The 22,484-nt window shown below is 42.7% G+C and overlaps 2 long non-coding RNA genes across 5 annotated transcripts; both read left to right on the top strand.

Moving 5' to 3' along the window:
• Positions 1 to 1,356: 1,356 nt before the first annotated feature.
• Positions 1,357 to 22,484, top strand: LOC119235989 (uncharacterized). 4 transcript variants are annotated; one of them, XR_005122964.1, is made up of 3 exons: positions 1,357 to 1,464; positions 1,853 to 1,988; positions 22,088 to 22,484. It is a non-coding gene; the product is annotated as an uncharacterized LOC119235989 (long non-coding RNA). The 4 variants fall into 4 exon arrangements; XR_008550202.1 differs by lacking the exon at positions 22,088 to 22,484 and adding an exon at positions 9,959 to 10,193; XR_005122965.1 differs by lacking the exon at positions 22,088 to 22,484 and adding an exon at positions 5,475 to 5,730.
• On the top strand, positions 10,568 to 12,605 carry LOC129145117 (uncharacterized). Its single transcript, XR_008550204.1, has 3 exons — positions 10,568 to 10,819; positions 11,466 to 11,613; positions 11,940 to 12,605. It is a non-coding gene; the product is annotated as an uncharacterized LOC129145117 (long non-coding RNA).

Below are 22,484 nucleotides of genomic sequence, written 5' to 3'. Positions count from 1 at the left end.
AGCTTTAAGAGGTCTATGGCAGAAGATTTTAAAGTAGGAACTCCTCTGTTATACTACACACCTCCAAGGGTTTTGACAGCTCTAGATTCAGTGAAGCTTTTAGATTAAACTTTGGTGTATGTCTTGTGGGTATGAATTCTCACAGCAATATGTGAAATACATATTATCATTATCATCATTCCCATTTTAGAGATGAAGAAATTGAAGCATCAAAAAGTGAAGGGATATGCCCAAAGTCAAATAGTAAATAAGTGACAGGTGTTTGAGTCTAAGAACGCTGACCTTAGCATACATGCACTGAACCACTCCAATTGTATTCAGTTTCTTCCTTGTGCCCAGTACTGTTTTTTCCTGGTTATAATCAAAATGAGGAGGCAATGTCTCCCCATATGGAACCTCGGAAGGCATATAAAGTTTTATGTTATTTATATTGGTCCTTAAGTATTAGAGATGTTTGTAGGAAGGGTGATTAATAGGAAGTTTTGTGTCAAGTCCTATCGGTCTTGAGAAATGGATTTGAATTGAGAGAAGAGAAAAGGGAAAGACAAAGAAACTCCAATGGAGAGGAGAGACATGAGCTCAAGGTCAGAAGTAGAAATGGTCATGACAATATATGTGTGTGAATATGTCCCATGGAGCAGAAGGTCTTCGTCCACAAAAAATGGGCAATTCAGTTGGATTGGTATGGAGGAGCCTGAAACCCAGATAAAGAAAGTTAGATATAATGGGTAGAAATTAGGTTCAAGGAAGATCCCTTTGTAATGGTATACTTGATCAAAATTACCAAAACTGTAAAGGGTCTGACCTTTTATCCTACCAGCAAGCAAAAAAGTTAGCCTGTTACATGGATGCCAGCAGAAGACAATATTCGTGAATTAGAGTCAAAGGATTTTATTGCTCATGTTACAACACTGAGCACACCTTTCGCTTTCCCATTTCCTTTGCTCCTTGAGTCCCACAGAGGTGATGCAGAGTTAATACTACATATTATGCCAAAGCTGGGAATCCTCAAAAGACTCAGGAACTCAAATCTTTTATAATCGGCTGTAAGAACACCTGTCTGACTTTTGCCCAAAGGGAGACTTTCTCTTTTTTTAAACCAGACAATAAACAAACCCTGTTTTCTGCTCTATAGGGAGACAGTTAAAAAATAAGACCATCTGCACCTCTGCTTATGAGAAGCAACACCAGAAACTCATGAGAAATTTTTTCCTAATAGAATTAATCTGAAAAATTGCAATCTGAGTATAAGCATTTGTGTGAACGCCAAGAGAGCAGAGATTGTCTGTTGTCAAGGACTGAATTCTTATGTTGATGTTCTCATTCCCATTGTGATGGTATTTGGGGGTGATTAGATCATGAGGGTAAAGCCCTCATGAATGGAATTTGTGCCCTTATGGAAGATATACAAGAAAGAAGATCTCTCGCTGTCTCTCTGCCATGTGAAGATACAGCAAGAAGGAGGTAGACCGAAAATCAGAAAGGGGGTACTTAACACATGCTCCTCCAGTTGCCACCTTGATTTTGGCCTCCGCAGACTCTAAAATTTGAGGGGTAAACCTCTGTTTAAGCCACTCAGCCTATGGTATTTGTTACAGTAACCCAAACTGACTAAGGAACCAGCTGTCAGTGTTACCCACAGTTATAGTCCTACAGATAAATATGTAATAGACCTTCCCAAGAAGGTCTATTACATATAAAGTTTTATGTTATTTATATTGGTCAGCAAATCAGAGATTTGTTGACAGTTTTTTTGTGTTTGTTGTATGCCAGACCCAGGATTAGCCACTTGATAAGTGGTAACTTATTTAATTCTTGTAACAATACTACTTTTATTTATCCCACTTTACAGATGGTAAAACTGAGACATAGAAAGTTTTAATTAACTTGCTCCAGATGATACACGTAGGAGGTGGTAGACCTGGGATTCTGAGAGCGACATATGGCTCTAGAACAATAAACTACCTCTCAATGTCTGCCTGGTGGTGGTAAGTAATGAGTTTTGATCTCAGAGTTTCTTTTTTTTTTTTGTGAAAATGCTGGAGTGACATACTTTCAAAGTCTACCCCTCCAAAAAAGCTATGAGGAATCTGACAGAATCAACTTTTTCAGAACTATGGGGCTACATAGATGCTTGTAGTAGTCCAAGGAGCACTTATTACAACCTGGTTGGCAGTACTTCAACTTGCTCTAGGTCCATCTCCAGCACCCCAGCTCTACAGTAGCCTTGAAAAGAACAGCCTGCATTCTAGGGCCAGTACCAGAGAGAGGAGAATGAATACCATTTGGAAATATTTGTCTTTGGTTGATCTGTCTGGTGGCTGCCTAGAAAACGCTTCAGAAGGCATGTTTTATCTCACTTAACTCAGAGCTTGTCCCGCCCTCAAGTGGATACCCCAGTCATTTGTAGAAAACACTTGTAAGCGAATGTTTTAGCCTTTGCTGCCAAGGCAATGGATAACAATTGGGACAAACAATGTATTAATCAAATACCTTCTTGGGAAGCCTGGGGAATAAGATGCTTTTAGGGAGTGTTAGAAAACTCTGACAAATTTCTGGGAATCTTTAAGTCCCAGGGCAATTCGCAGGCTCAAGGAAGATCAGAAATGCTCCCAAGTTCTGACCTTCAGTTGACCTGCACAAGCTGTAAGTGAAGGCCAAGGCAGAGTCATAATTTTCCTGGCTGAAAGCATGCCCCAACAAACACACAAACTCTCTCCGCAAAGACTAGGAGATTTTTGTTGTTCTAGGTGTTTAAGATAATCTCTGTACAGTCATTAAATTGAGATAAAGGAAATGTGGTATATAAGTGGATCAATTAAATCTGGAATACACATGCAGTGGAGTAATATTCAAGCTTAAAAGGGAGGAAATTATGAGGCATGGCACACATGGATGAATGTGGAGGACATTCTGCTGAGCGAAGTCAGATGCAATTGGACAAATACTGTCTGACTCTACTTATGCGAGGTACCTAGAGTGTCAAAATCATGGAGCTAAAATGGAATGGTGGCTTCTAGTAGTTGCATGGGGAAGAGGATTAGAAAGTTATTGTTTAATGGATATCAAGTTGCAGTTTCACAAGATGGAAGGAGTTTCAGAGAAGGATGGTGGTGATAGTTGCATTGCAATGTGAATACATGAAATATGGTTTGCCCATATAATGGAATATTATTCAGGCATAAAAAGGAATAAAGTACTGACAATGCAACAACACAGAAGCACCTCAAGAACATTATGATAAATGAAATAATTTAGCCTTCAAAGATTGTATATTCTATTGTCTCATTTATAGAAATGTCCAGAACATTCAAATCCATAGAGACAGAATGTAGATTAGTAGTTGCCATGGGATGGAGGTATTTGTTTAGGAAGATGGAAATGTATGGAAGTTAGATATTGGCAGTGGTTTTCAATAAAGTGAATATACTGAAAATTCACAATTGTATACTTTAAAGTTGATAAAATGGTGAGTTTTATGTTATTTGGATTTGATCTCAAATTTAAAAAAAGGAATGAATCAAGGGTGAATGAATTGCTTTCAGGTTTCAAGTCTGGGTAAATAAAAGAATAATCTCATCGACACAGATGAGTACACTAGAAAAGGGAGTCTGATTTTTGAGGCAGATGGCAAATTTGACTTTAAATATGTTGGCTTCCGACTGAAGACTATATTTGATTGGAAATTGTGCTCTCTGATGGATAACTAGTGAGTGTTCAGGGTTAGAAACTGGATTTAGAGACCTTTAGCATGGAGACAGAGAGAGTAAAGCCCTCGCTAAGGAGGACCCCTTCTTTGCATAACATAGCTTGTTATCTCTCTGAGAAGGCCTAATGCTTTAAAATAAGCAAGACCCTACCAGCTTAAAAAATGGACCACTCGGACCTCCCCTGGTGGCACAGGCGGTTGAGCACAGCGCTGTGAAGCTGTCTGCAGCCTCTGCAGCGTGGGTTTGAAACTGCCCGGCTGGTGAGGGTCCCAGATGGCGTGGCAGACCTCTCCTGTCTCGCCCGCTGCTCCTCTCAGCAGTGTATTTCATCGGTCTGCCTATTCTGTTCCCCTCTCTGTCTCTGGTGAATCCTCTCACCCTCCCGCACATCTGGTCTGTACGTTGGTTCTTGTATAAATAAATAAATAAATCTTTAAAAAAAAAAAATGGACCACTCTGGGTTGGCAAGATGTTAGTAGAAATAAAGGTAATTCTGGCCTGCACTGGGTTTCCTTCCCTCTTCCTCTTCAAGTTGGGACCCAATCTTTCTACGAGGAAAATGCACTCCTCACTTCCCCAAATCATTGAGACACCAAAAGACTGGGTTGACATTTCGGTGAACACTCTCCATTTGGGATTTTAAGCAGGGACTGATTGATGTTTCTAAGAAATCACTCTTGCTGGGTTGAGAATGGTTGGAAGAAGTATGTAGACCAGACTGTGTGCTTTTTCCCTTTTCATAGTGAACCTCCCCAGAAATGAAATTCTTCTGTTTTTTTTTTTTCCAAAATCAATTCCTGATTTTGAGGTACTATATGTACACCTGAATTCACACAGATTCTCCTTAATTTCATTTTTGGGGTGTTCATCAGTTAAAAAAAAAAACAACCCATTAAAAATTACATTTCATGGTTGGATTACCAAAGAAGTGGGGTGTGTGTGTGGGTGTGTGTGTGTGTGTTTAGCAGAAACAATTCTTTAGAAATGTTCTAGGTATTATAACCTAGCAGGTAGATCTACAAATAAACTTTTGATTTCATTTTTCCATCAGATTCCAAATTATGTTTTTTTTTAAAGGTTAACCAAAGGTTTATTTACAAGGAAAGGGGAATGAGGAAATGTACAACTCAGAGAGAAAGAGGGAGATAAATTCTTACATGCATCCTACCTGTTCTGCCAAAACTGCCTGGCCAAGAGCACGAGCCACATGCCCCCAAATTATGGTTTTTATGTTTTCTTTTGTTAGGAGGAAACTGAGTCTCCTGGTCTGAAGGTGTAGACATATGCAGCTTCCTGGCATTCTAACAGGGATCACTGTAGTTTTCCTTGAACAAATCCCAGGAAGGTTCACAGTGAAATAAACAGACTTTGCAAGCAATAGCATGGTAAGCTAGTCTGCGGGTCTGTACTGTTGTATATTACAGGTCTGGTTAGTTCTTCTGTCTGAGTGTTCAGAGAATTTCCTTAGAAAATTAGGACTATAAAGGAACGCTCTTAGAATGACTAGAAGCCATGAAAATTTTTATTTGTTCTTTCATTATTGATGGATACTGAAAAAAAAAAAGAGATGACAAGTATTGAATCTAGGAACTGGTCTGAATGTGGACAGCCATGCCTGGTTTTGTACACTGTGTCCAAGAGCAAGATGTTCCCTTCACATTATAAGCCACAGATGAAAGGACATTCATATGGTTGTGCTGTGTGTTTTCAATAAACATTTCCCATCTTCAGTTGGTTGCTCCAAAGCGTCACTTCTCTCCCCAGACTCTGCACAGACCTGGACTTCTTCTCTCAGATGATGGGGGCTGGTGCGTCATCAGATAGAGGACATCAAGCAGCTTCTTGTATTCTCTCCTCCCCGACAGCCCTCTCCCCCTCCTGAAAGGGGGCCACACAGCCACTTCTGTAGCTAACTTCTCTACATCTTCCCCAAATTAAGCAGCTATGTAGAGAAGGGAATACTAGGAGAATGACCACGTTCCAGGGGAGAAAGCCTTCATAAAACATTCACCATCTTGCTTCTCTCTCCAGTGGTTTCTTTTGAAGGGGCGGCCATTTTCCTGTCTCTTTCAATTTTGGCTTAGAGCATTTCTCACCATCATTCCCAGCTTTATTGCTTCCCTCACAGCTTCTTGAAACTCTTCATGTTTTTTGGCCACTGTAAAGCTACTCTCTTCTTGGGGTCTTGGATTTCCTTAACTCTTTTCTGGGTTCTTCTTTGCCTGTCCATCCACTGATAGTAGGGTTCTTCAGGAGTCATCCTTAGCAGAACTTAGCCTGTCACTCTTCTACCTTCCCCTTTTCATGGTTATTTCACTTCATCTCCCACATACGTGTACTTGCTAAGCACCTCCACTTTCTCGGGCCCCTCAAGCTTGGCTAGTCCCAGTTACTACCAATTTCTCCCTCCTTTTTCAGTTGGCCTGCAAATTAGCTACTGATTTTAGCTTTTGATCACTGAGAGGATCTTTCAGCTTTGCTCATAGAAGATTTCAGATCCTCCCCTATGTAAACCTCCAGGTAAGCTAAGAGGCCCTGAGCTCTTCATTTTCTTTCCTAAGTTCTCTAGCTCACTTAAAATAAACCAATTCATTGGATTGTAGTTTGTAATGTTGCCAGGCTATCTTACGGCAGCAAAGACTCACATATCCAGAGCTTTACCTCATATGATTGAAGCTGGCAAACATTGCCTCCTGGGGTTGAATCTGGCATTGTATGTGTTTTTGTAAATAAAGCTTTATTAGAACTCAGTTATTTGTTCATGTATCTATTGTCTATGGCTGCTTTTGAGCTAATACTATAGAATTGTGGCTTACAAAGTCTACAATATTTATTAATCTGTCCCTTTTCAAAAAATGTACCAACCCCTGTTCTATGAGTATTTGATTAAAGGTTTCAATGTGTGATAATGACACATTGTGTAACTATTTTGCTACTGGATGTTGGTCACTGCTAGCATTCCCTTTATCCCTAGAAACAGGGCCATTAATACCATTATAGTTAATAAAATCAGAGAATGAATTCCTAATAACCCAGAACACTCATTCTTTAAACCTTAGACACCCAGAATCATGTCCAATAACCAATTCTCTTTCAGAGTTCAGAGAAGCAAAACCACTAGAGATTTTTTTTTAACAAAATAAATTTTCATTGAGGTAACATTGGTAAGTTTCAGATGTATAGCTTTACTAATTCAACATCTGTTTATGCTATACCATGATCAACAACAGAGCCTAGTTTTGATTTCACTCACATGTGGACTATAGAGAAACAAAGCAAATGAATAAGCAAAACAAACTTAGATACAAAGACCAGATTGTGGCTATCAAAACTGCTAGAGATTTGATCTTACACAACTGTGAGATGTGGTTAAACGGTCTCTGTGAAGCTGTGTCCGCTGGTCTGTGCCTGATGCTGGGCATGAAGTCTGCAGGGCAGCCATGGGGAAGGCAAGATTCATGTGAAGTAGAGAAGGGGGAGCTGGCCCACAGAGCACCACTGGGATCCCACCCAGATGGACTTGAACCCGTGTCAGTTTCTTGTTACCTCCAATTTGAATGACATGGGTGTCATCCTGGAGGAGGTGGCACTGCCATGGAACTGAACACTCATGTAGCTGAAGGAAGATTCAGAAGAGAGGAGTCTGCTACAGGACTGGCACCTGCCCCACACCAAGGAGATGAGCCCACAGATATGTGCCAGTGTGTGTGTGTGAGCGCAATCATGGCCTCCTAATCCTGCAGGGACCTTTCCTGCATTCATGCAAATGGCCACTGCTTCCCTTCCACCTCCCTGAAGTACACTTCTGTGGGGAGCAGTAGGCGAGACAGGAGAGGTCTGCTGTGCCATATGGGGGTTATCTCCCTGGTGGGGTATCGAACTCAGGCCATAGGGATGATAGCACTGAGACTTGAACCATTACTTGCATTTTTTTTTTTAAGAACTGCTGTACTGATTTCCACATTGCGACCTGCAGTGCACAAGGGTTCTAATTTCTCTACATTTTCTCCAACACTTGTTTTTTTCTGGTTTTGTTTGTTTGTTTTGAAAACAGTCGGACTAATGGATGTAAAGTGGTGTTTCATTGTGGATATGATTTGCATTTTTCCTAATGATTGGTGATATTGAGTATCTATGTGCTTATTGGTCACTTGCATATCTTGGAGAAATATCTACTCAACTCAGTTTGCCCATTTTAATTTAATTGGGTTGTTTTTGTGTTGTTGAGTTATAAGAGTTCTTCATATGTTCTGGATATTAAACTCTTGTCAGATGTCAAAGGGCACTTGCAAATATTTTCTTTGGTTCTATGTGTTGCCTTTTTATTCTTTTGATAGTGCCCTTTGAAGTGCATGAATTATTAATTTTGATGTAGTACAATTTACCAACTTTTTCTTTTGTTACCCATACTTTCATGATGTGTCCAAGAAATCATAGCCAAGTCTAATGCCATAAAACTTTTTCCTATTTTTTTTTCTATTCCCAACACCATTTGTTGAAAAGAATGTCCTTTCCACACTGAATGGTCTTCATCCCCTTGTTGAAAAATCACAGGAACATATATGTGAAGCTTTATTTCTGGATTTTCTGTCAATAGACCCCATTGATCTGCATATCTGTCTTTATGCCAAACCACATTGTTTTTATTACTACCAAGCTTTGTAGTAAGTTTCAAAATCAGGAAATGTGAAATCTCCAACTTTTCCCTTCTTTTTTCAAAATTGTTTTGCTTATTCGGAGTTACAGAGCTTAGCCCTTTTTTTCTTTAATAAAATGACTATCAATATCTTTGGTATATTTAATAAAGTACTATCCATTCAAACAACTCTTTTCTTAAATAAATCAAAACTCATCAATTGGAACCTATTGTGCACTGAATAAAGTCCCAGCTCCTTAGCAGGACACCAGAGTCCTCCAGGTTCTGTCTTCCACAGTTTTACTCCCCTTATCTTACCTGTATGCCCACCTTTCACCTTGTATTTCCTTTACAGCTTCTAAGCAGATGCCTTCCTCTTCATACCGCTGTAACATTTCTTAATACTGTTCCTTTTGCTAAGAACACCCTGCCCTGCCACTTTTTTGGGATTGACTTCTCCTAATACTTCTTTCAGGACTTGCATTATATTTGATCTTCTCCAAGAAGTTTTTCCCATACCTTCCACCTGGGCGGTGGTGCCCTCTCTGAGTTCCCATGGCCCCTCAGGCTATGCTGTCTGGTTATCACATATATTAAATAACGATTGTCTATAAGTGCTTTAGGATCAGGGATCCAGTCTTCTTCTTTTTAAACTTCTACTGGCTAAGTACTTTTTGGCACATAGATAACAATTGTTAAAATGATTTGAGCAGAGCTGAAAGGAATTTTGTGTCTGCAAGGCAAGGGTCTAATACTAGAAGTGAGATATCACTGCCCCTGGCAAATGGAAGTCCAAGTAGAGAAATCCTACACTATGGATCCTGAGGATCAGTCTGTTGCAGAGGAATATAATATCAGATGACTTTTACTTTATAAGATGGGAAATTTCTCCTATGGTCAGATTGCCATACAGGGCATCTATTTGGAAAAGTATATAAAGTTCAGGTCATTCCAAAGGCAACTAGGCAAAAATCCAATTCCTCTGTGGTGTAGTAGTCCTTTCCTGGAGGGAAGCCAGAGGGCCTGGGAAGTTATTTATTTCTAGTGCTTTTCGATGGAAACATGTTTGATGCAACTTTAGCTCTTTATTTCTTGAGAACGTTTCTCCAAGTGCATTTCAGTGAGTTTTGGTATTGTAATTACTTTGAAGTCATATGGTTCTAAACCCAGAGAAAACTTAATGAACCTGGTTCCTGAGGCATGAAAGATGAGCAAATGTATTTAGGACCAAATGCATAAGTGGGCCCCCCACCTGCCCCCCAAGCAGGGCCAGATGCCAGGCATGGGTGGATCTGGTAATCACAAGAGAGACATCCTCATCAGGAACCCCCTCCCCACACTCTGCTCAGAACCCTCACACACACACACAGATGTGTGATGTGTCCAAACAATGAGTCCAGTCATGGGAAGACCTCACAGTCTCCCTAGAAAAGTGAAAAGAGTGAATGATGAACTTCCCAACTCAAATGCCCCTGTCTGTATTTGGTCAATCTGAGCATAAGGATTTGCTTGGTCATCTCTGGCTTTTCTGCACTGTAGTTTGTCTGTAATGTGTATTTGGTAAATGTTTGATATGAGATTTAATCCCTGAGGAGCACACTGTGTTTTTCAGGGAAATTGCTGTCATTTTTCTGCATATCGGAGGAGGTGTACTCTTAATTACTGGTATCACGTATGGTGTCATCCTGCTATGCTCCATTCTCTAATGCACTCTTACTTCTAAGAATTGTGAAAATGCTGTAGCAACTGACACATCCCAAACAAGTCATCTGCAATCTTAAATGCTCAGGCACTGAAGAAAAGTATTTAAAGAAAATGGGAAAAGGGACATTCTGGTAGTGAGGGCACAGGGGGGAAATCTGGAAGGAATGAATACTAATTAAAGTTAAGCGGTTTGACAAAAAAGGTTCAGTTTCGTGATCATCTATTTTCATCCTGGTTCTCGTGGCCCCTTTGGGTCTCAGGTTGCTAATTATATTTTTTAATTTTTCCTTAAAAATGTATTAATTCCAGATTAGGTTGTCTTCCTTGGGCTTGACATTGTTCCCTCAGAAACATAGTATTTTTATTTCTTAGCACTGACAACTGAGTTCAGACTACCTGTTTTTCCAATTCTCTACGACCCCATGTCAAAAAGGAAAAGTTCTCCTTGAAAGGAGAGCATCTTGTGGGGGGACAGCTTTCAAAGTGCTGCTTGGACCTGAGCTCTCTGGCCTTGGTCACACAAAAAGGGAAGGTTCCCCTTTAAACAATAATGCTCTTACGAACCTATTTTTTTTTGCATCATAATAGCCATTTCATCCCTGCCTGCATCACCAGATGGGGAGTGCTGATGTCAGGCTACCTCAAGGCTCAGCGCTGTGGTAGGAGTGGCCCAGCCTCCAGGGCAGGGCGTTTATTGAGCACCTACACTCTGCCAGGCATCGGAGCACAGATAAAGGATGGCCCCTGTGCTGGCAGAGCGCAAATCCAGGTGAGGAGTGGCCGGCCACCCAACAGCCACATGGCAACCTGGGCAAACTCAGACTAGACGTGAGCGCCCAGGGCCACCGGGAGGGTTTCTCCAATGTGGGCAAAGAAGAACTTTCCAGAGAGCAGGCAATGCTTGACCCCGGGCCTTGAAGGAGGTGTGTGATCTCACCAGTTAGACAAGAGTTGGTTGAGAACAGTGGGATAATGAGTTTGGGTAGATAAGGTGGTTACAGCAAACTTGAAAACCAGGGGGGTGAATGTGGTCCTGAATTGGCAGGTCAACAGTAGGCCCAGGAGCAGAGGGCCCCTGGAGGGTTGTTCCAGGAGAACTCGCCAGATGTGAGTTGGAGACATGGGGGCTGGCCTGGGGGCTGCCAGGTGGTTCTTCCAAATCCCTGTCACCCGGAAATTCTGGGTGACAGGCCCGGGAGCTGGGGCTGGAGTGATGACAGGTGTGGAGAGGAAGGGAAGGTGCCCCCACAGGAAGGGACGGTGCTTGGCACCGAGCTGGAGATGGAAGAGAGCAGGAGGATATTTAAATAACTGACAGGACTTGCTATACGGAAAAGGAGGGAGTGTGGAACATGAGGGTGACACTAAGGATTGTAACGAAGGAGCTAAAGGAATGGTTATTATTTTGTTAACAGGATGAGGAATATGAGGGATGAGGTGAATTCAAAGAAAAACAAATTAATGCGTCGCTGGCTCCTGGGGGAAGAACTGACCTCCTCCTGAGGACAGGGTGGAGAACCTGGCAGCTGATCAGTGAACGCACATAGGAGGTTGACAGCGCAGGTAAATAGGGAAGTGAAGCCTCAGCCTGCAGCCTCTGGTGCAGGGGATGCCTCTCAGAGTGACACCCAGGCTGTTAGCCTCTCTGGCCCCAGTTTCCTTGTCTGGAAAATGGGAGTGTTGGTCAGGGCTAGCTAGTGCCTATCTAGCATTGGTCACGGGTGACGCTGCTCAGTTTTGCTGACAAGGATGTTCTTCCTCCTTAAAAAACCAACCCCACCACTTGGGTCTGTCCCTTCCCTCGGAAGCGAGCAGGGGAAACCCACAAAGGAGGTGCAGGGAGAGCCTTAGGGCTTGTGGCTGAAGAGCTGTTTCTCCTGGGTTTGAAGGATCCCGTTGCCATAAATGGAAGCAGTGTTTGGAGAGTTGTTTTTGCCGTGTCTCCTGGACTTAAATGGAACTGTACTCTGGTGCAGAGATGGACAGAAGAGAGGAGACTAGAAGAGAGCAGAGGAGTGGGTGTCTCCGTTGGGAGCAGGCCGCCAGTCCATGCACTGGGGTTCCAAGTTCAAATATGCTTGCAGCAAAGTTTCAGTTCAGCTTTTTCTCTATGCACAATGAAGCTGTTGTGTGTCCAGAAGCTCGGAGAATGCAGCTGGATTTCTAGGACTCAATGGCCAGTGTCTTTTTGATCCTCCTCTTTTGGAGATACACCCCGCAGGACACATTGGTTCTGGAGAGTAAGATACCAGCCAGTTGTTGCTGTAAAGGCTAGAAGACAGAAGCATATCCTAGCCGGAGTTCTCAGCCCACACGGGCCGCTGGGAGCCGCTGGGAGCCGCTGAGCGATCGGCGAGTCATGGCTCCCAGTAGACCAAGCAACGCTTTGCCCTTCAGATGTGTCCTGCCACAGACGGCCATTTAAAGGGGTTAAGTTCCTGGACTGCTGGGTGCTTTTGCTGCGTTAGTTTAATTTTGTAAGCTGCCCTGTATAGGAATGTGTTGAATAAATGCCCATCTGATTTCAAAAGCCCAGAGGGATTTCTGTGCTTACTGCTTATCGGGTCTAATCAGACGTTCCCTGAAAGGGCTCTGACCCTGTCTCTGGGGGAAAAAATATCTAACATTACAGATTATTTTCCTGCTACACCTCTGTGTGATAGTTTTTCTGGGATTTTTCTTTAGACAGAAGAAGCACAAAAGGAAACTGGGGTTTCGCAGTGGGGGTGAGTGGATACGTTCAAATACAATGATAATAATAGCTGACATTTATTCAGGGCTTAGGCTGTGCCAAGCATTGATAGAGGTACTTGATTTCCTTCATTTTAATGGTCAAAGTGATAATGAATATTATTTCATCATCTTAAAGACGAGGAAACTGAGGTGCAGGTAACATGAAGAGCCCAATCATGATGCTGAGGGGCAGTTGCACCAGGCTCCCAGAAGTGTAGAAGAAAGGGGGAGCAAGCAAGGAAAGGGGTTGTGGTGTGAAGCCTACACACTCATGCACACACATACACACATGTGCACACATACACATCCATGCCTGTGCATGTGCAGGCATGCACACGCTCACAAACTACCGCTTATTTTATACTCACATCACTCATTGCTCTCAGAGGCGCCTTTCCTGCCAGGTTATACATAGACCTTCCCTGAGGGAGCAGCCCTTTCCACTCCAGGTCATGGGAAGGGGCAGGAAGGAGATGACTTTTTTTCCGAGGGCTGTCAGCAAACCATGTTTGGAGAAGGACTCGCATATGAAGTGATCGATAAGAGCAGCAACTGTGAGGCCCAAACCTCTCTGAGTGAAACTGTGCAACCCTCAGTTCTCAGAACACAGGGGAAATCAGACCTGTCCTTTGGGGTGCTCCGTATTGACAAAGGCCAAACACTCATCCTCATGCGTCATCCCCACACATGACACAACCCTGAACCCCTTGATTATCACCAGGGGACATATTCTGTGACAAGCCATCATGTACCCTGTAGTTTCTCGCACACTGAGAAACAACTGACAAGTCTTAGAACCACATGATTGGATGCTGTCTTGTCATCACAGTGAACAAGACTGTATTAATATTGAGGATACCCATGGTGTGTATATTAGGTGAAATAAGCTCGCAGAGCAGTCTGCATGATACAACAGCCTGTGTTGTGTAACAGATGAAAGCACATGCATGATAGACATAACAAAAATGCATAAAATAACATCTGTAGAGTGCTTAGCACACAGCAGACATTATTCTAAATGCTTGGCATTGATTATTTTTTCCTTAAAAGAACCCTATGAAATGATTCTAATATTACCTCAGTTTTCTCCGAAACAAATCAAGGTATGGAGAGGAGAAGGAAGGAGCTTGTGACTGTCACCCAAAGTCAGAAATCCCAACCCAGGTGTCCTGTTGTGGCTCTGTTGTGGAACAGTAGGCTATGCACTGAAAATCCCATAAGGGCTGCAGACAACCATCGGATCTGTTGTATCCCAGTCAAGGGAAGAGATTAGAGAGATTCTGCTTCTAGAAGGGTGGGAACTGGGTTGGGGTTAGAAGTAGAAAGGAAAGGGGTAGCCTAAGACTTGATGGAGAGGGTGAGATGGGCACAGGGTAGTCAAATTTGTGAAGACAGAAAAGAGAAAGTGGTGCCAGGGGCGGGGTCAGGATGGGAAGTTGCTATTTAATGGGTACAGGGTTTCAGCTTTGCAGAGTGAAAAGGATTAAGATGATGGTTGCTGGTGATGGTGGTGTGATGACGTGGATGTAGTTAATGCCACCGAGCCTCACCCTTAACGATGGTTAGGATGGAAAATTTTATGTTCAGTGGATTTTACTGCAACAAAAAAAGCAGAAGAAAAGCAACAGGGAGAAAGAGGACTGAGGAGCCAATGGAGGCAACAAAGAAGTATTTTGCAAACTTTAGAAGTTACCCAGTCATTGTCCTTTCGGGTATGGTCCGTTCCCCAGGGAGAATTCCTTATAACACACTTGGTGCCCTCTGAGACCAGGTGTTTGGGTTTGGAGGAAGGGCTGCTGATTAAAGGCAAGGGTGGGCTCTCTGTCTCTGAAAAGGCAAATACAGACAGGTCCCCTCCTGTGTAGAGTGCTACAGATCAGTGGGGCCACCCACAGCCCCATGAGCGTGGAGGGAAGGGATCTGATTTCGGTGGCTGGGATGCCTTGCTGGCCTGGTGACAGGCCTCTGAGAGGTGGCCCCATTCCAGCAGCTCCAAGCAGCTCCCTTGCTGAGTCTGCTATCAGTTCATCCACCTTTACCCTTGAACTAGAGCCAAGGCCTGTGGAGGAAGGAGATTGCCATTGCCTTTCAAACCAGGTCTTCCCAGCAAACGCCATGGTCAGATAGCCCAGAGTGGCCCCAGGGTCTCAGATATGGACACTGTCATAAGAGGGACTGAGTCTCTAAAGGACTATGAGCCAGGGATGAGAACAGCCTCCCTCACTTGGTATACTCCTGATAATTTTAACTATTTTTTGAGTACAAATGAGGTTTTCTTAGTTTTTCCTAAGCTTGGATGGACTTCATTTTAGAGCATGGCGTGTTTTCATCCTGATGAGCATGAATAGATACTGCCTTCTGTCTCCTCCTTGTGCTCACTGTTTCATCCCAGGCAGATATCATGAAAGCTATGTTTGCTGAGTGGATATTATGTGCTGGGAATATTTTTGCACAATTCATGTAACAGGATATTGCAAAAGAGAATATTGTCACCCTTTTATAAATAAATGAAGCTGATAATCAGAAGTTAAGAGTTTCATCCATGGCCACTTGTTTGTGGCAAAGCTGGGATTTGAACCCAGTTCTGTTCAACTCCAAAAGCTAGCAAATTTATACATTATGCTATATTCACCTTTCTTTTCTTTTCTTTTTTAAAAAGATTTATTTATTTATTTATACAAGCACTGGGTACAGTCAGAAGCACGGGAGGGTGAGAGAATTCACCAGAACCAGAGCGGGAAACAGTATAGGCAGACTGAGGATACACTGCTGAGGGGAGCAGCGGGCAGCAGGAGAGGTCTGCGTGCCATGTGGGACTCTCGCTGGTAGCCGGGGATTGAACCAGCGCTGCAGAGGCCGCAGGCAGCTTCGCAGCCCAGCACTCAACCGCTGCGCCACCAGGGAGGCCCTACATTCACCTTTCAAGTACAATTAGGGACCATTTTTGAGTCAAGTATCTCCCCAATTAATAGGAGGCCAGAGTTACAGCAGAAGTACAGGCTTGCACCTCCTCAGACAGAAGGTCTCAGATTTTCCTCCTCCCCAAGAAGCAGAAACAGCCTTTGCAGGCAATCTCTGGAAGCTACATTTTTCAGTGACTAAACACCATGAGGTCCTAGAAGAGGGTTCCTGTTCCCCCAGGTTGCTCACTGATGCTGAGGATAGAGCTCCAGCAATAAAGAAGGGTTTGGTCTGATTGTGTACAGAGCAGGAAGACTAAGCCAAGCATGCCCACCTCTCTGAGCTCAGCACTGCCCGTAGGGGAGCTCATGTCTCTTTGCATGATCTTAAGGATTATTTATGCTTCTTCAATTCAAGTTCTTAATATACAAATTACTAGTCCCTTTAAAGAGACAACTTAGGTGGGATTTGATAAGTAGGTGATTTTCTACAGCTGGCTGACCTTTGCATAGCTATACTCTGCAGTGAAATTTTTATTATGCATGGAAATGTATCTCTAAATACTGTGGCTTTTATATTTTTTTTCCCACAACCCACATAAACATGCATTTTAGACTTCTAGATTCCTACCTCCATCTCCTCAACCACCAGGCTCTGCCTCGCTTTCTCCTTCTTGCTTTGCAACCTAGAAACTGCCAGAAATATGCAGGGGTAATCAGCACCAATTTCCTTCATTTTCTATCAGGATCACTCTTTTTTTTCTGCTCGATATTTAGGGGCCAAATGTTGTTTCACTTTCCAGTTTATTGCTTATTTCAGGCAGGAAAGGAAAGGCTTGGCTTTACTCCTTATCTCTTGGAGTAAGTAAATCTCTTACTCCGTCTTGAAAATGTGACACCACTACACACCTAGTAGAATGAGACACCGCTACACATCTAGTAGAATGGTCAACATCTGGAACACTGACAACATGAAATGCTGATGAGGATGTAGAGCAATGGGAGTTCTCATTCACTGCTGATGGGAATGCAGCTGGAACCACCACTTTGGAAGATAGTTTGCTGGCTTCTTATAAAACTGGACCTACTCTTCCATATGATCCAGCTATCATGCTTCTTGGTATTTATCCAAATGAGCTGAAAACCTTATGACTACAGAAAACCTGAACGTGGATTTTCATGACAGGTTTATTCATAATTGTCAAAACTTGGAAATACAGACATGTTCTTCAGTAGATGAATGGATAAACTGTGGTATATCTAGTCAATGGAATGCTATTCAGCCTAAAAATAAAAGAACTATTGGGCCATGAAAAGATACGAAGGAATCTTGAGTGCATATCCTTAAGTGAAAGAAGCCAATCTGAGGGCCTCCCTGGTGGCGCAGGAGGTTGAGCGCCACACTGTGAAGCTGTCCACAGCCTCTGCAGCGTGGGCTCGATCCCGGCCTGCCAGCGAGAATCCCACATGGTGGGACAGACCTCTCCTGTCTCGCCCGCTGCTCCCCTCAGCAGTGTATTTTGTCAATCTGCCTGTTCTGCTCCCCACTCTGTCTCTGGTGAATCTTCTCACCCTCCTGTGCATCTGGACTGTACCCCGGTTCTTGTATAAATAAAAATAAATCTTAAAAAAAAAAGGAAAGAAGCCAATCTGAAAAGCCTACATCCCGTGTGATTTCAACTGGACGACATTCTGAAAAAGGGGACAATGGAGTTTGGATGATAGTGACGTGTCAATATAGGTTCCTCAATGGTACAAATATCCTTCCCGTGTGGGTTACTGATAGTGATGGAGGCTGTTAGTGTGTGGGACAAGGGTATATGGAACTCTCTGTACTTTCTGCTCAATTTTGCTGTGAAATTAAAACTGCTTTAAAAAATAAAGTCTAGGGCCTCCCCTGGTGGCGCAGTGGTTGAGTGCTGGGCTACAAGGCTGCCCACAGCCTCTGCAGCGCTGGTTCGTTCCCCGGCCGCCCACGAGGGTCCCATAAAAAAATTTAAAAATAAAAAAATAAAGTCTATTAAAAAAATCAAAAGTATACTCAATACAAAAGAAGGCATGAACAGAGGAAAAAGGGAATCAAGAATAGATAGAAAATAAATAGCAAGATAGTATCAAAATCCAACTATGTCAATGATTACATTAAATATTAAGAGGCAGGGCCTCCCCAGTGGCGCAGCGGTTGAGCGCTGGGCTGTGAAGCTGCCCGCAGCCTCTGCAGCGCCGGTTCGATCCCCGGCCACTGGCGAGGGTCCCACATGGTGCGCAGACCTCTCCTGCTACCCGCTGCTCCCCTCAGCAGTGTACTTCGGTCCTTCTGCCTGTTCTGCTCCTCGCTCTGGCTCTGGTGAATTCTCTCACTCTCCCGTGCTTCTGACTATACCCAGTGCTTGTATAAATAAATAAATAAATAAATAAATAAATAAATAAATATTAAGAGGCAGAGATTGTTAGGTTATATAATAAAGAAAGAATCAATAATGTGTAGATGCCAAAGAAATCCACTTTAAATATAAAGCCACAAATAGAATAAAAGTGGCAGGATGGAAAATAACACACCATAGTTAAAAGAAAGCTGGAGAGCTTGATTAATATCAAGCAATGTACCGTTCAGAGCAAAGAATGTTAGAGATAAAGAGGGTTATTTCATAGTGATAAAAAGGTCAACCCATCAAGAAGACACAGTAATCCTAAACATTTATGCATCCAATAATAGCACTTCAATTGAAACAAAACTTGATAGAACTGCAAGAGGAAATAGACAAATCCACAATTATACTCAGAATTTTAACACCCTGTTTCTTGATAATTATTAGAACAAGTAGACAGGAAGTCAGCAAGTATATAGAAAAACTGAATAATACCATCAATTAACTGGGCTTCAGGGGCATTTATAGGACTATCCATGCAACAACAATGGAATACATATTTTTTTCAAGCTCACACAAAACTTTCACCAATAAGCTATAAAATAAGTCCTAATAAATTTAAAAGAATTTAAATCATATAAACTGTTCTCCAATAGTTTATATTAAATTAGAAGTAGATCATGGAAAGATATTAGGAAAATTCCTAACTATTTAGAAACTAACATACTTCTAAATAAGTTAAAGGAGAAATAAGGAAGAGAAATTAGAAAGTATTTTGAAATGAGGATAAAAATATTTAACATTGAAATTTATAGGACACAGCTAAAGCCACACTTTGAGGGAAATTTATGGTGCTTAACACTTTCTTTAGATATGAAGGCTTCCAACCTCAACTTTCACCTTAAGAAACTAGAAAATGTAAAAATAGCAGAGAAAATCAATGAACGAAAGAAAACAGAGCTCTCACTCATTGCTGGTGGGAATGTAAAATGGTATAATCATTTTATGATATGACTCGGGAATTTCTTAAGAAGCTAAATAAAACCTCCCACTTACTCTAAGGGCTCCAAAACTTGGTGTTTACCAAGAAAACATATGTCCATACAAAAGATTGTATCTGAATGTTTACGACAACTTCCTTTGCAATGGTCCCAAACGGGAAAGACCAGCTGTCGATCAGCAGGCGAATACATAAGCAAATTATTGAATTATGGCAGATCCATGCAATGGCATCCTACTCAGCAATGACAACGAATGAACTATCGCTGCACAAACACAAGGATGAATCTCAGAATAACTATGCTGAGATAAGAGAGAGTGTATACTTGCTTTATGGCCCACTTATACAATTTTCTAGAAAGTGCAAACTGATGGATAGAGACAGACAGATCACTAGTTAGTGCTGGGAATGGGGCAGGGTGGAAGGAGTATTATCATGGGGGATGAGGACACAAGGGCAGATAATCCTTGAGGATTATCAAGGCAGTGATGGACACATGTATTATCCTTATTGTGGTGATGGCTTGTGTACATATGTAAAATTTTATCAAACTGTGAACTTCATGAGAAGTTCATTGTAGGTTAATTATACTTAAAGGTATAAAGCAACAGTTCATTTAGGAGTGTGTCCACCATAAACTCAGACATATCAGTGAAGCAAAATTGCCCTATTATGTCCAACGTAATCTGATATATCCATTTCATTCCATTCCAATTAATTGAAAATGATCATGATCTACTATGCTGATTTCACAAATCACTAATGGGTTGATATTTGTAGTTTGAAAAACACTGCTTTAAGATCTATTTGAAAGAAATTGCTTGAGTCCATTGATGAGCCCTCTGAGTCTATTTCTCCATGTCCTCCATTAGCTCTCATCTTTTTTGTTTAATGTGGTTGAATAATTACATGACCTCAAATAAAAAGTTCCAATCATTTACATTCTTACATTGGACACTGAGATTTACTTGTAGCATTTTGCCACCTGCTTCCTTTAGACGAAGAGTTTTAGAGATTGTTAGTTTTTTGGAGATTGTTAGCTTTATGATCTGGTAATGAAAACTCTTCTGAGATGACTCTTAATTCAGAAGGAAGAGTATAAGGGGTTTTGGGGAGGTAGTAAGGAGGCAGTTACCTGGCCGCCCAGTGACTGTGGGTGCCAAAGCTTTAGGATGTTACTAACGTGGCCAGCAGCTGCTGTTAACTATCAATTCTCCCATAAAGAAAAGCAAGCAGGCTCTGGCAGTGAAACTATTCTTTGCGATGACTTTCTTCGTTTCCTGAGGAATGTCCTTTTAGTTGTTGTTTTTGCCTGCGCATGCCGAAGGCCATATGGAAAGTGGTTCCTGTTTGCGAATGCACAGTCCATTAACAGGGGTAAGTAGCTGTGTCTGTGCACAACAGGGTCCAGCCAAGAAGAGCAAAAGCTAGGGGAGGGCAGCAGAGAATAAAACATGCAGAAAGACATCCAGGCTTGCGGTAGTTTCAGCAGTCTGCTAAGAATTAATGTTCCTGTCGGCAGCTGTATTATGTGCCTGCAGTCTCTCTTCATTTACCTGTCTTCTGTGTCACAGGAAGTAGTGAGAGAATTTGCAGACTCAGTCCATTTCATGTCCACAAAGATTTGAATGAATTCAGATCCGAACAGGAATGAAACCCAGGCAGAGGTTGGAGTGACTCTGGCCTGGGCATTTTTCTTCACAGAGACTGAAGACAAGCAACTGCAAGAATTGCCATTATTTTCTGAGGCTTCAGCCTTCTGGGTGGTTCCAGAAGAGCCCGCTGATTAGATGCTCTATGTCGGGGCACAGGGTTGTAAGAGAGTATAAATTCCTCATCTTGGCAGAGTGGTTTAGGTCTCAGTTGATTGAGCTCTGAAAAAAATCTAAGATCTAGATTCTTCTTAGATAAGGTCAGAATTTGTGTAGTCTTGGGGTGGGGAATATATTGTTGCTGTTGATTCTGGGAAAACAGATGTATTGAGTTGGCATCTTGCTTGTTTAGAACCCAGAGAGAGCGCAGTAGAGTGAGAAATATTGATATTTGGGCTTGATGGCAGGCAAACCTTGGTTCAGGTTCTGTCTCTGTTGTCTGCAAGTCTTGTGACCTTGGGAAAACTGCTTAACCTGAACTCGAGACTTCTCATCTATAACAGCAGTTCTCAACCAGAATCAATTTAGCCTCCCCTCCAGGCCCTGAGTCCCCAGGGAACATTTGGTAATGTCTGGAGATGTTTTCTGATTTCCGATTTCACAACTTGGGGGTGGTAGGATGCTACCCACATTTTGTCGGTAGGAACCATGGGTGCTGGCTAAACATCCTACAAAGCACAAACAGGCCCTCCCAGGAAAAAAATCTCTGGTCCAAAGTGCCAATGGAGCTGAGAATCCTGGTTTGGGGATAATGTCTGTGAAGTTTTTGGGCTAAAAATGGATGACAAATCAGTTGTAGCTTCGTTGCCCAGAGACCACTTCAGGGTGGCTGATTGAAAACCAAGTTCTGGGGAAGCAAGGACTAATCGGGTCTGTCTTGGATTCAGAAAAAGTCCTAACCCTGGTATCCGAAGTCCACTCAAAGCAGTGGTGAGAGTGTTGCAAGGAGCTTCCTCAGTGGTGAAAGCAGCCAGCGGGGCCTGGGTGAGGCTCTACCATTTGCTATGTGCGAGTTCTTGGGCAAACCATCTCAGTCTACTTATCTATAAGATGGGAGGATAATAACACCTGCCTCCTATGGACGGTGCAGGCCCACAAAGGACAGGTCTGCTCAACTTCTGTTCTGTAATTGCAAGGGACGTGGTCCAGAGCCAGAGCAGAGGAGGCTGAATTTAATGGAAAGCTCTGGGCTTTCTGATGGGAAGTCTGAGCACAAATCAGACATGGGGAATCCACACAGCAGTAAAGAGCTCACCACCCCGCTGAGGACCCGCGCTGAGCTTCTGGGCCAGGTGCCAGGTGTTTATAGCTATCATCTCAGTGAGACCCCTTGACAGCTCTGTGGTGTGGTTTTTATTGAGCTATTTTGGTCTTGTTTTCCAGATATGGAAAAGGCTCCGAACAGTTAAAATAACTCCGTGAAACTCACTCAGCCCTGCATGGCGGAGCTGGCGTTTGGGATCCAGGTGTGCGCCAGCCTGTGTTTTCACGGGCTGACATTCAGAAATGCCCAACTTGGGGCAAATTCTATAGAAATGCATACCTATAGCAATATAAAACAGTCAAACAGTTGGAGTTTTCTACGTTTCAAAAAAAGGAAGAAACACTTGCAGCCAAGCCCCCACCTCTCGCCCCGGCTGGGATGACCCGCCTAGGGAACAAGGGGATGAGGAAATGCTGCAGACTCGGGGTTTCTGGCTGGTTTCCTCCAGTGACAACTGTTAAGTCCAGGAGAGCTGCCTGGCAGTGCCACAGAGCAGAGTCACTCCTGGAGACTGTT

This window comes from Talpa occidentalis, unplaced genomic scaffold, assembly GCF_014898055.3.
Source record: "Talpa occidentalis isolate TD23 unplaced genomic scaffold, MPIMG_talOcc4v2.1 talOcc4.9, whole genome shotgun sequence".
Classification (NCBI taxonomy): domain Eukaryota; kingdom Metazoa; phylum Chordata; class Mammalia; order Eulipotyphla; family Talpidae; genus Talpa; species Talpa occidentalis.
Note: the sequence above shows the minus strand (reverse complement) of the source record. Positions and strands in the feature narration are given on the sequence as shown.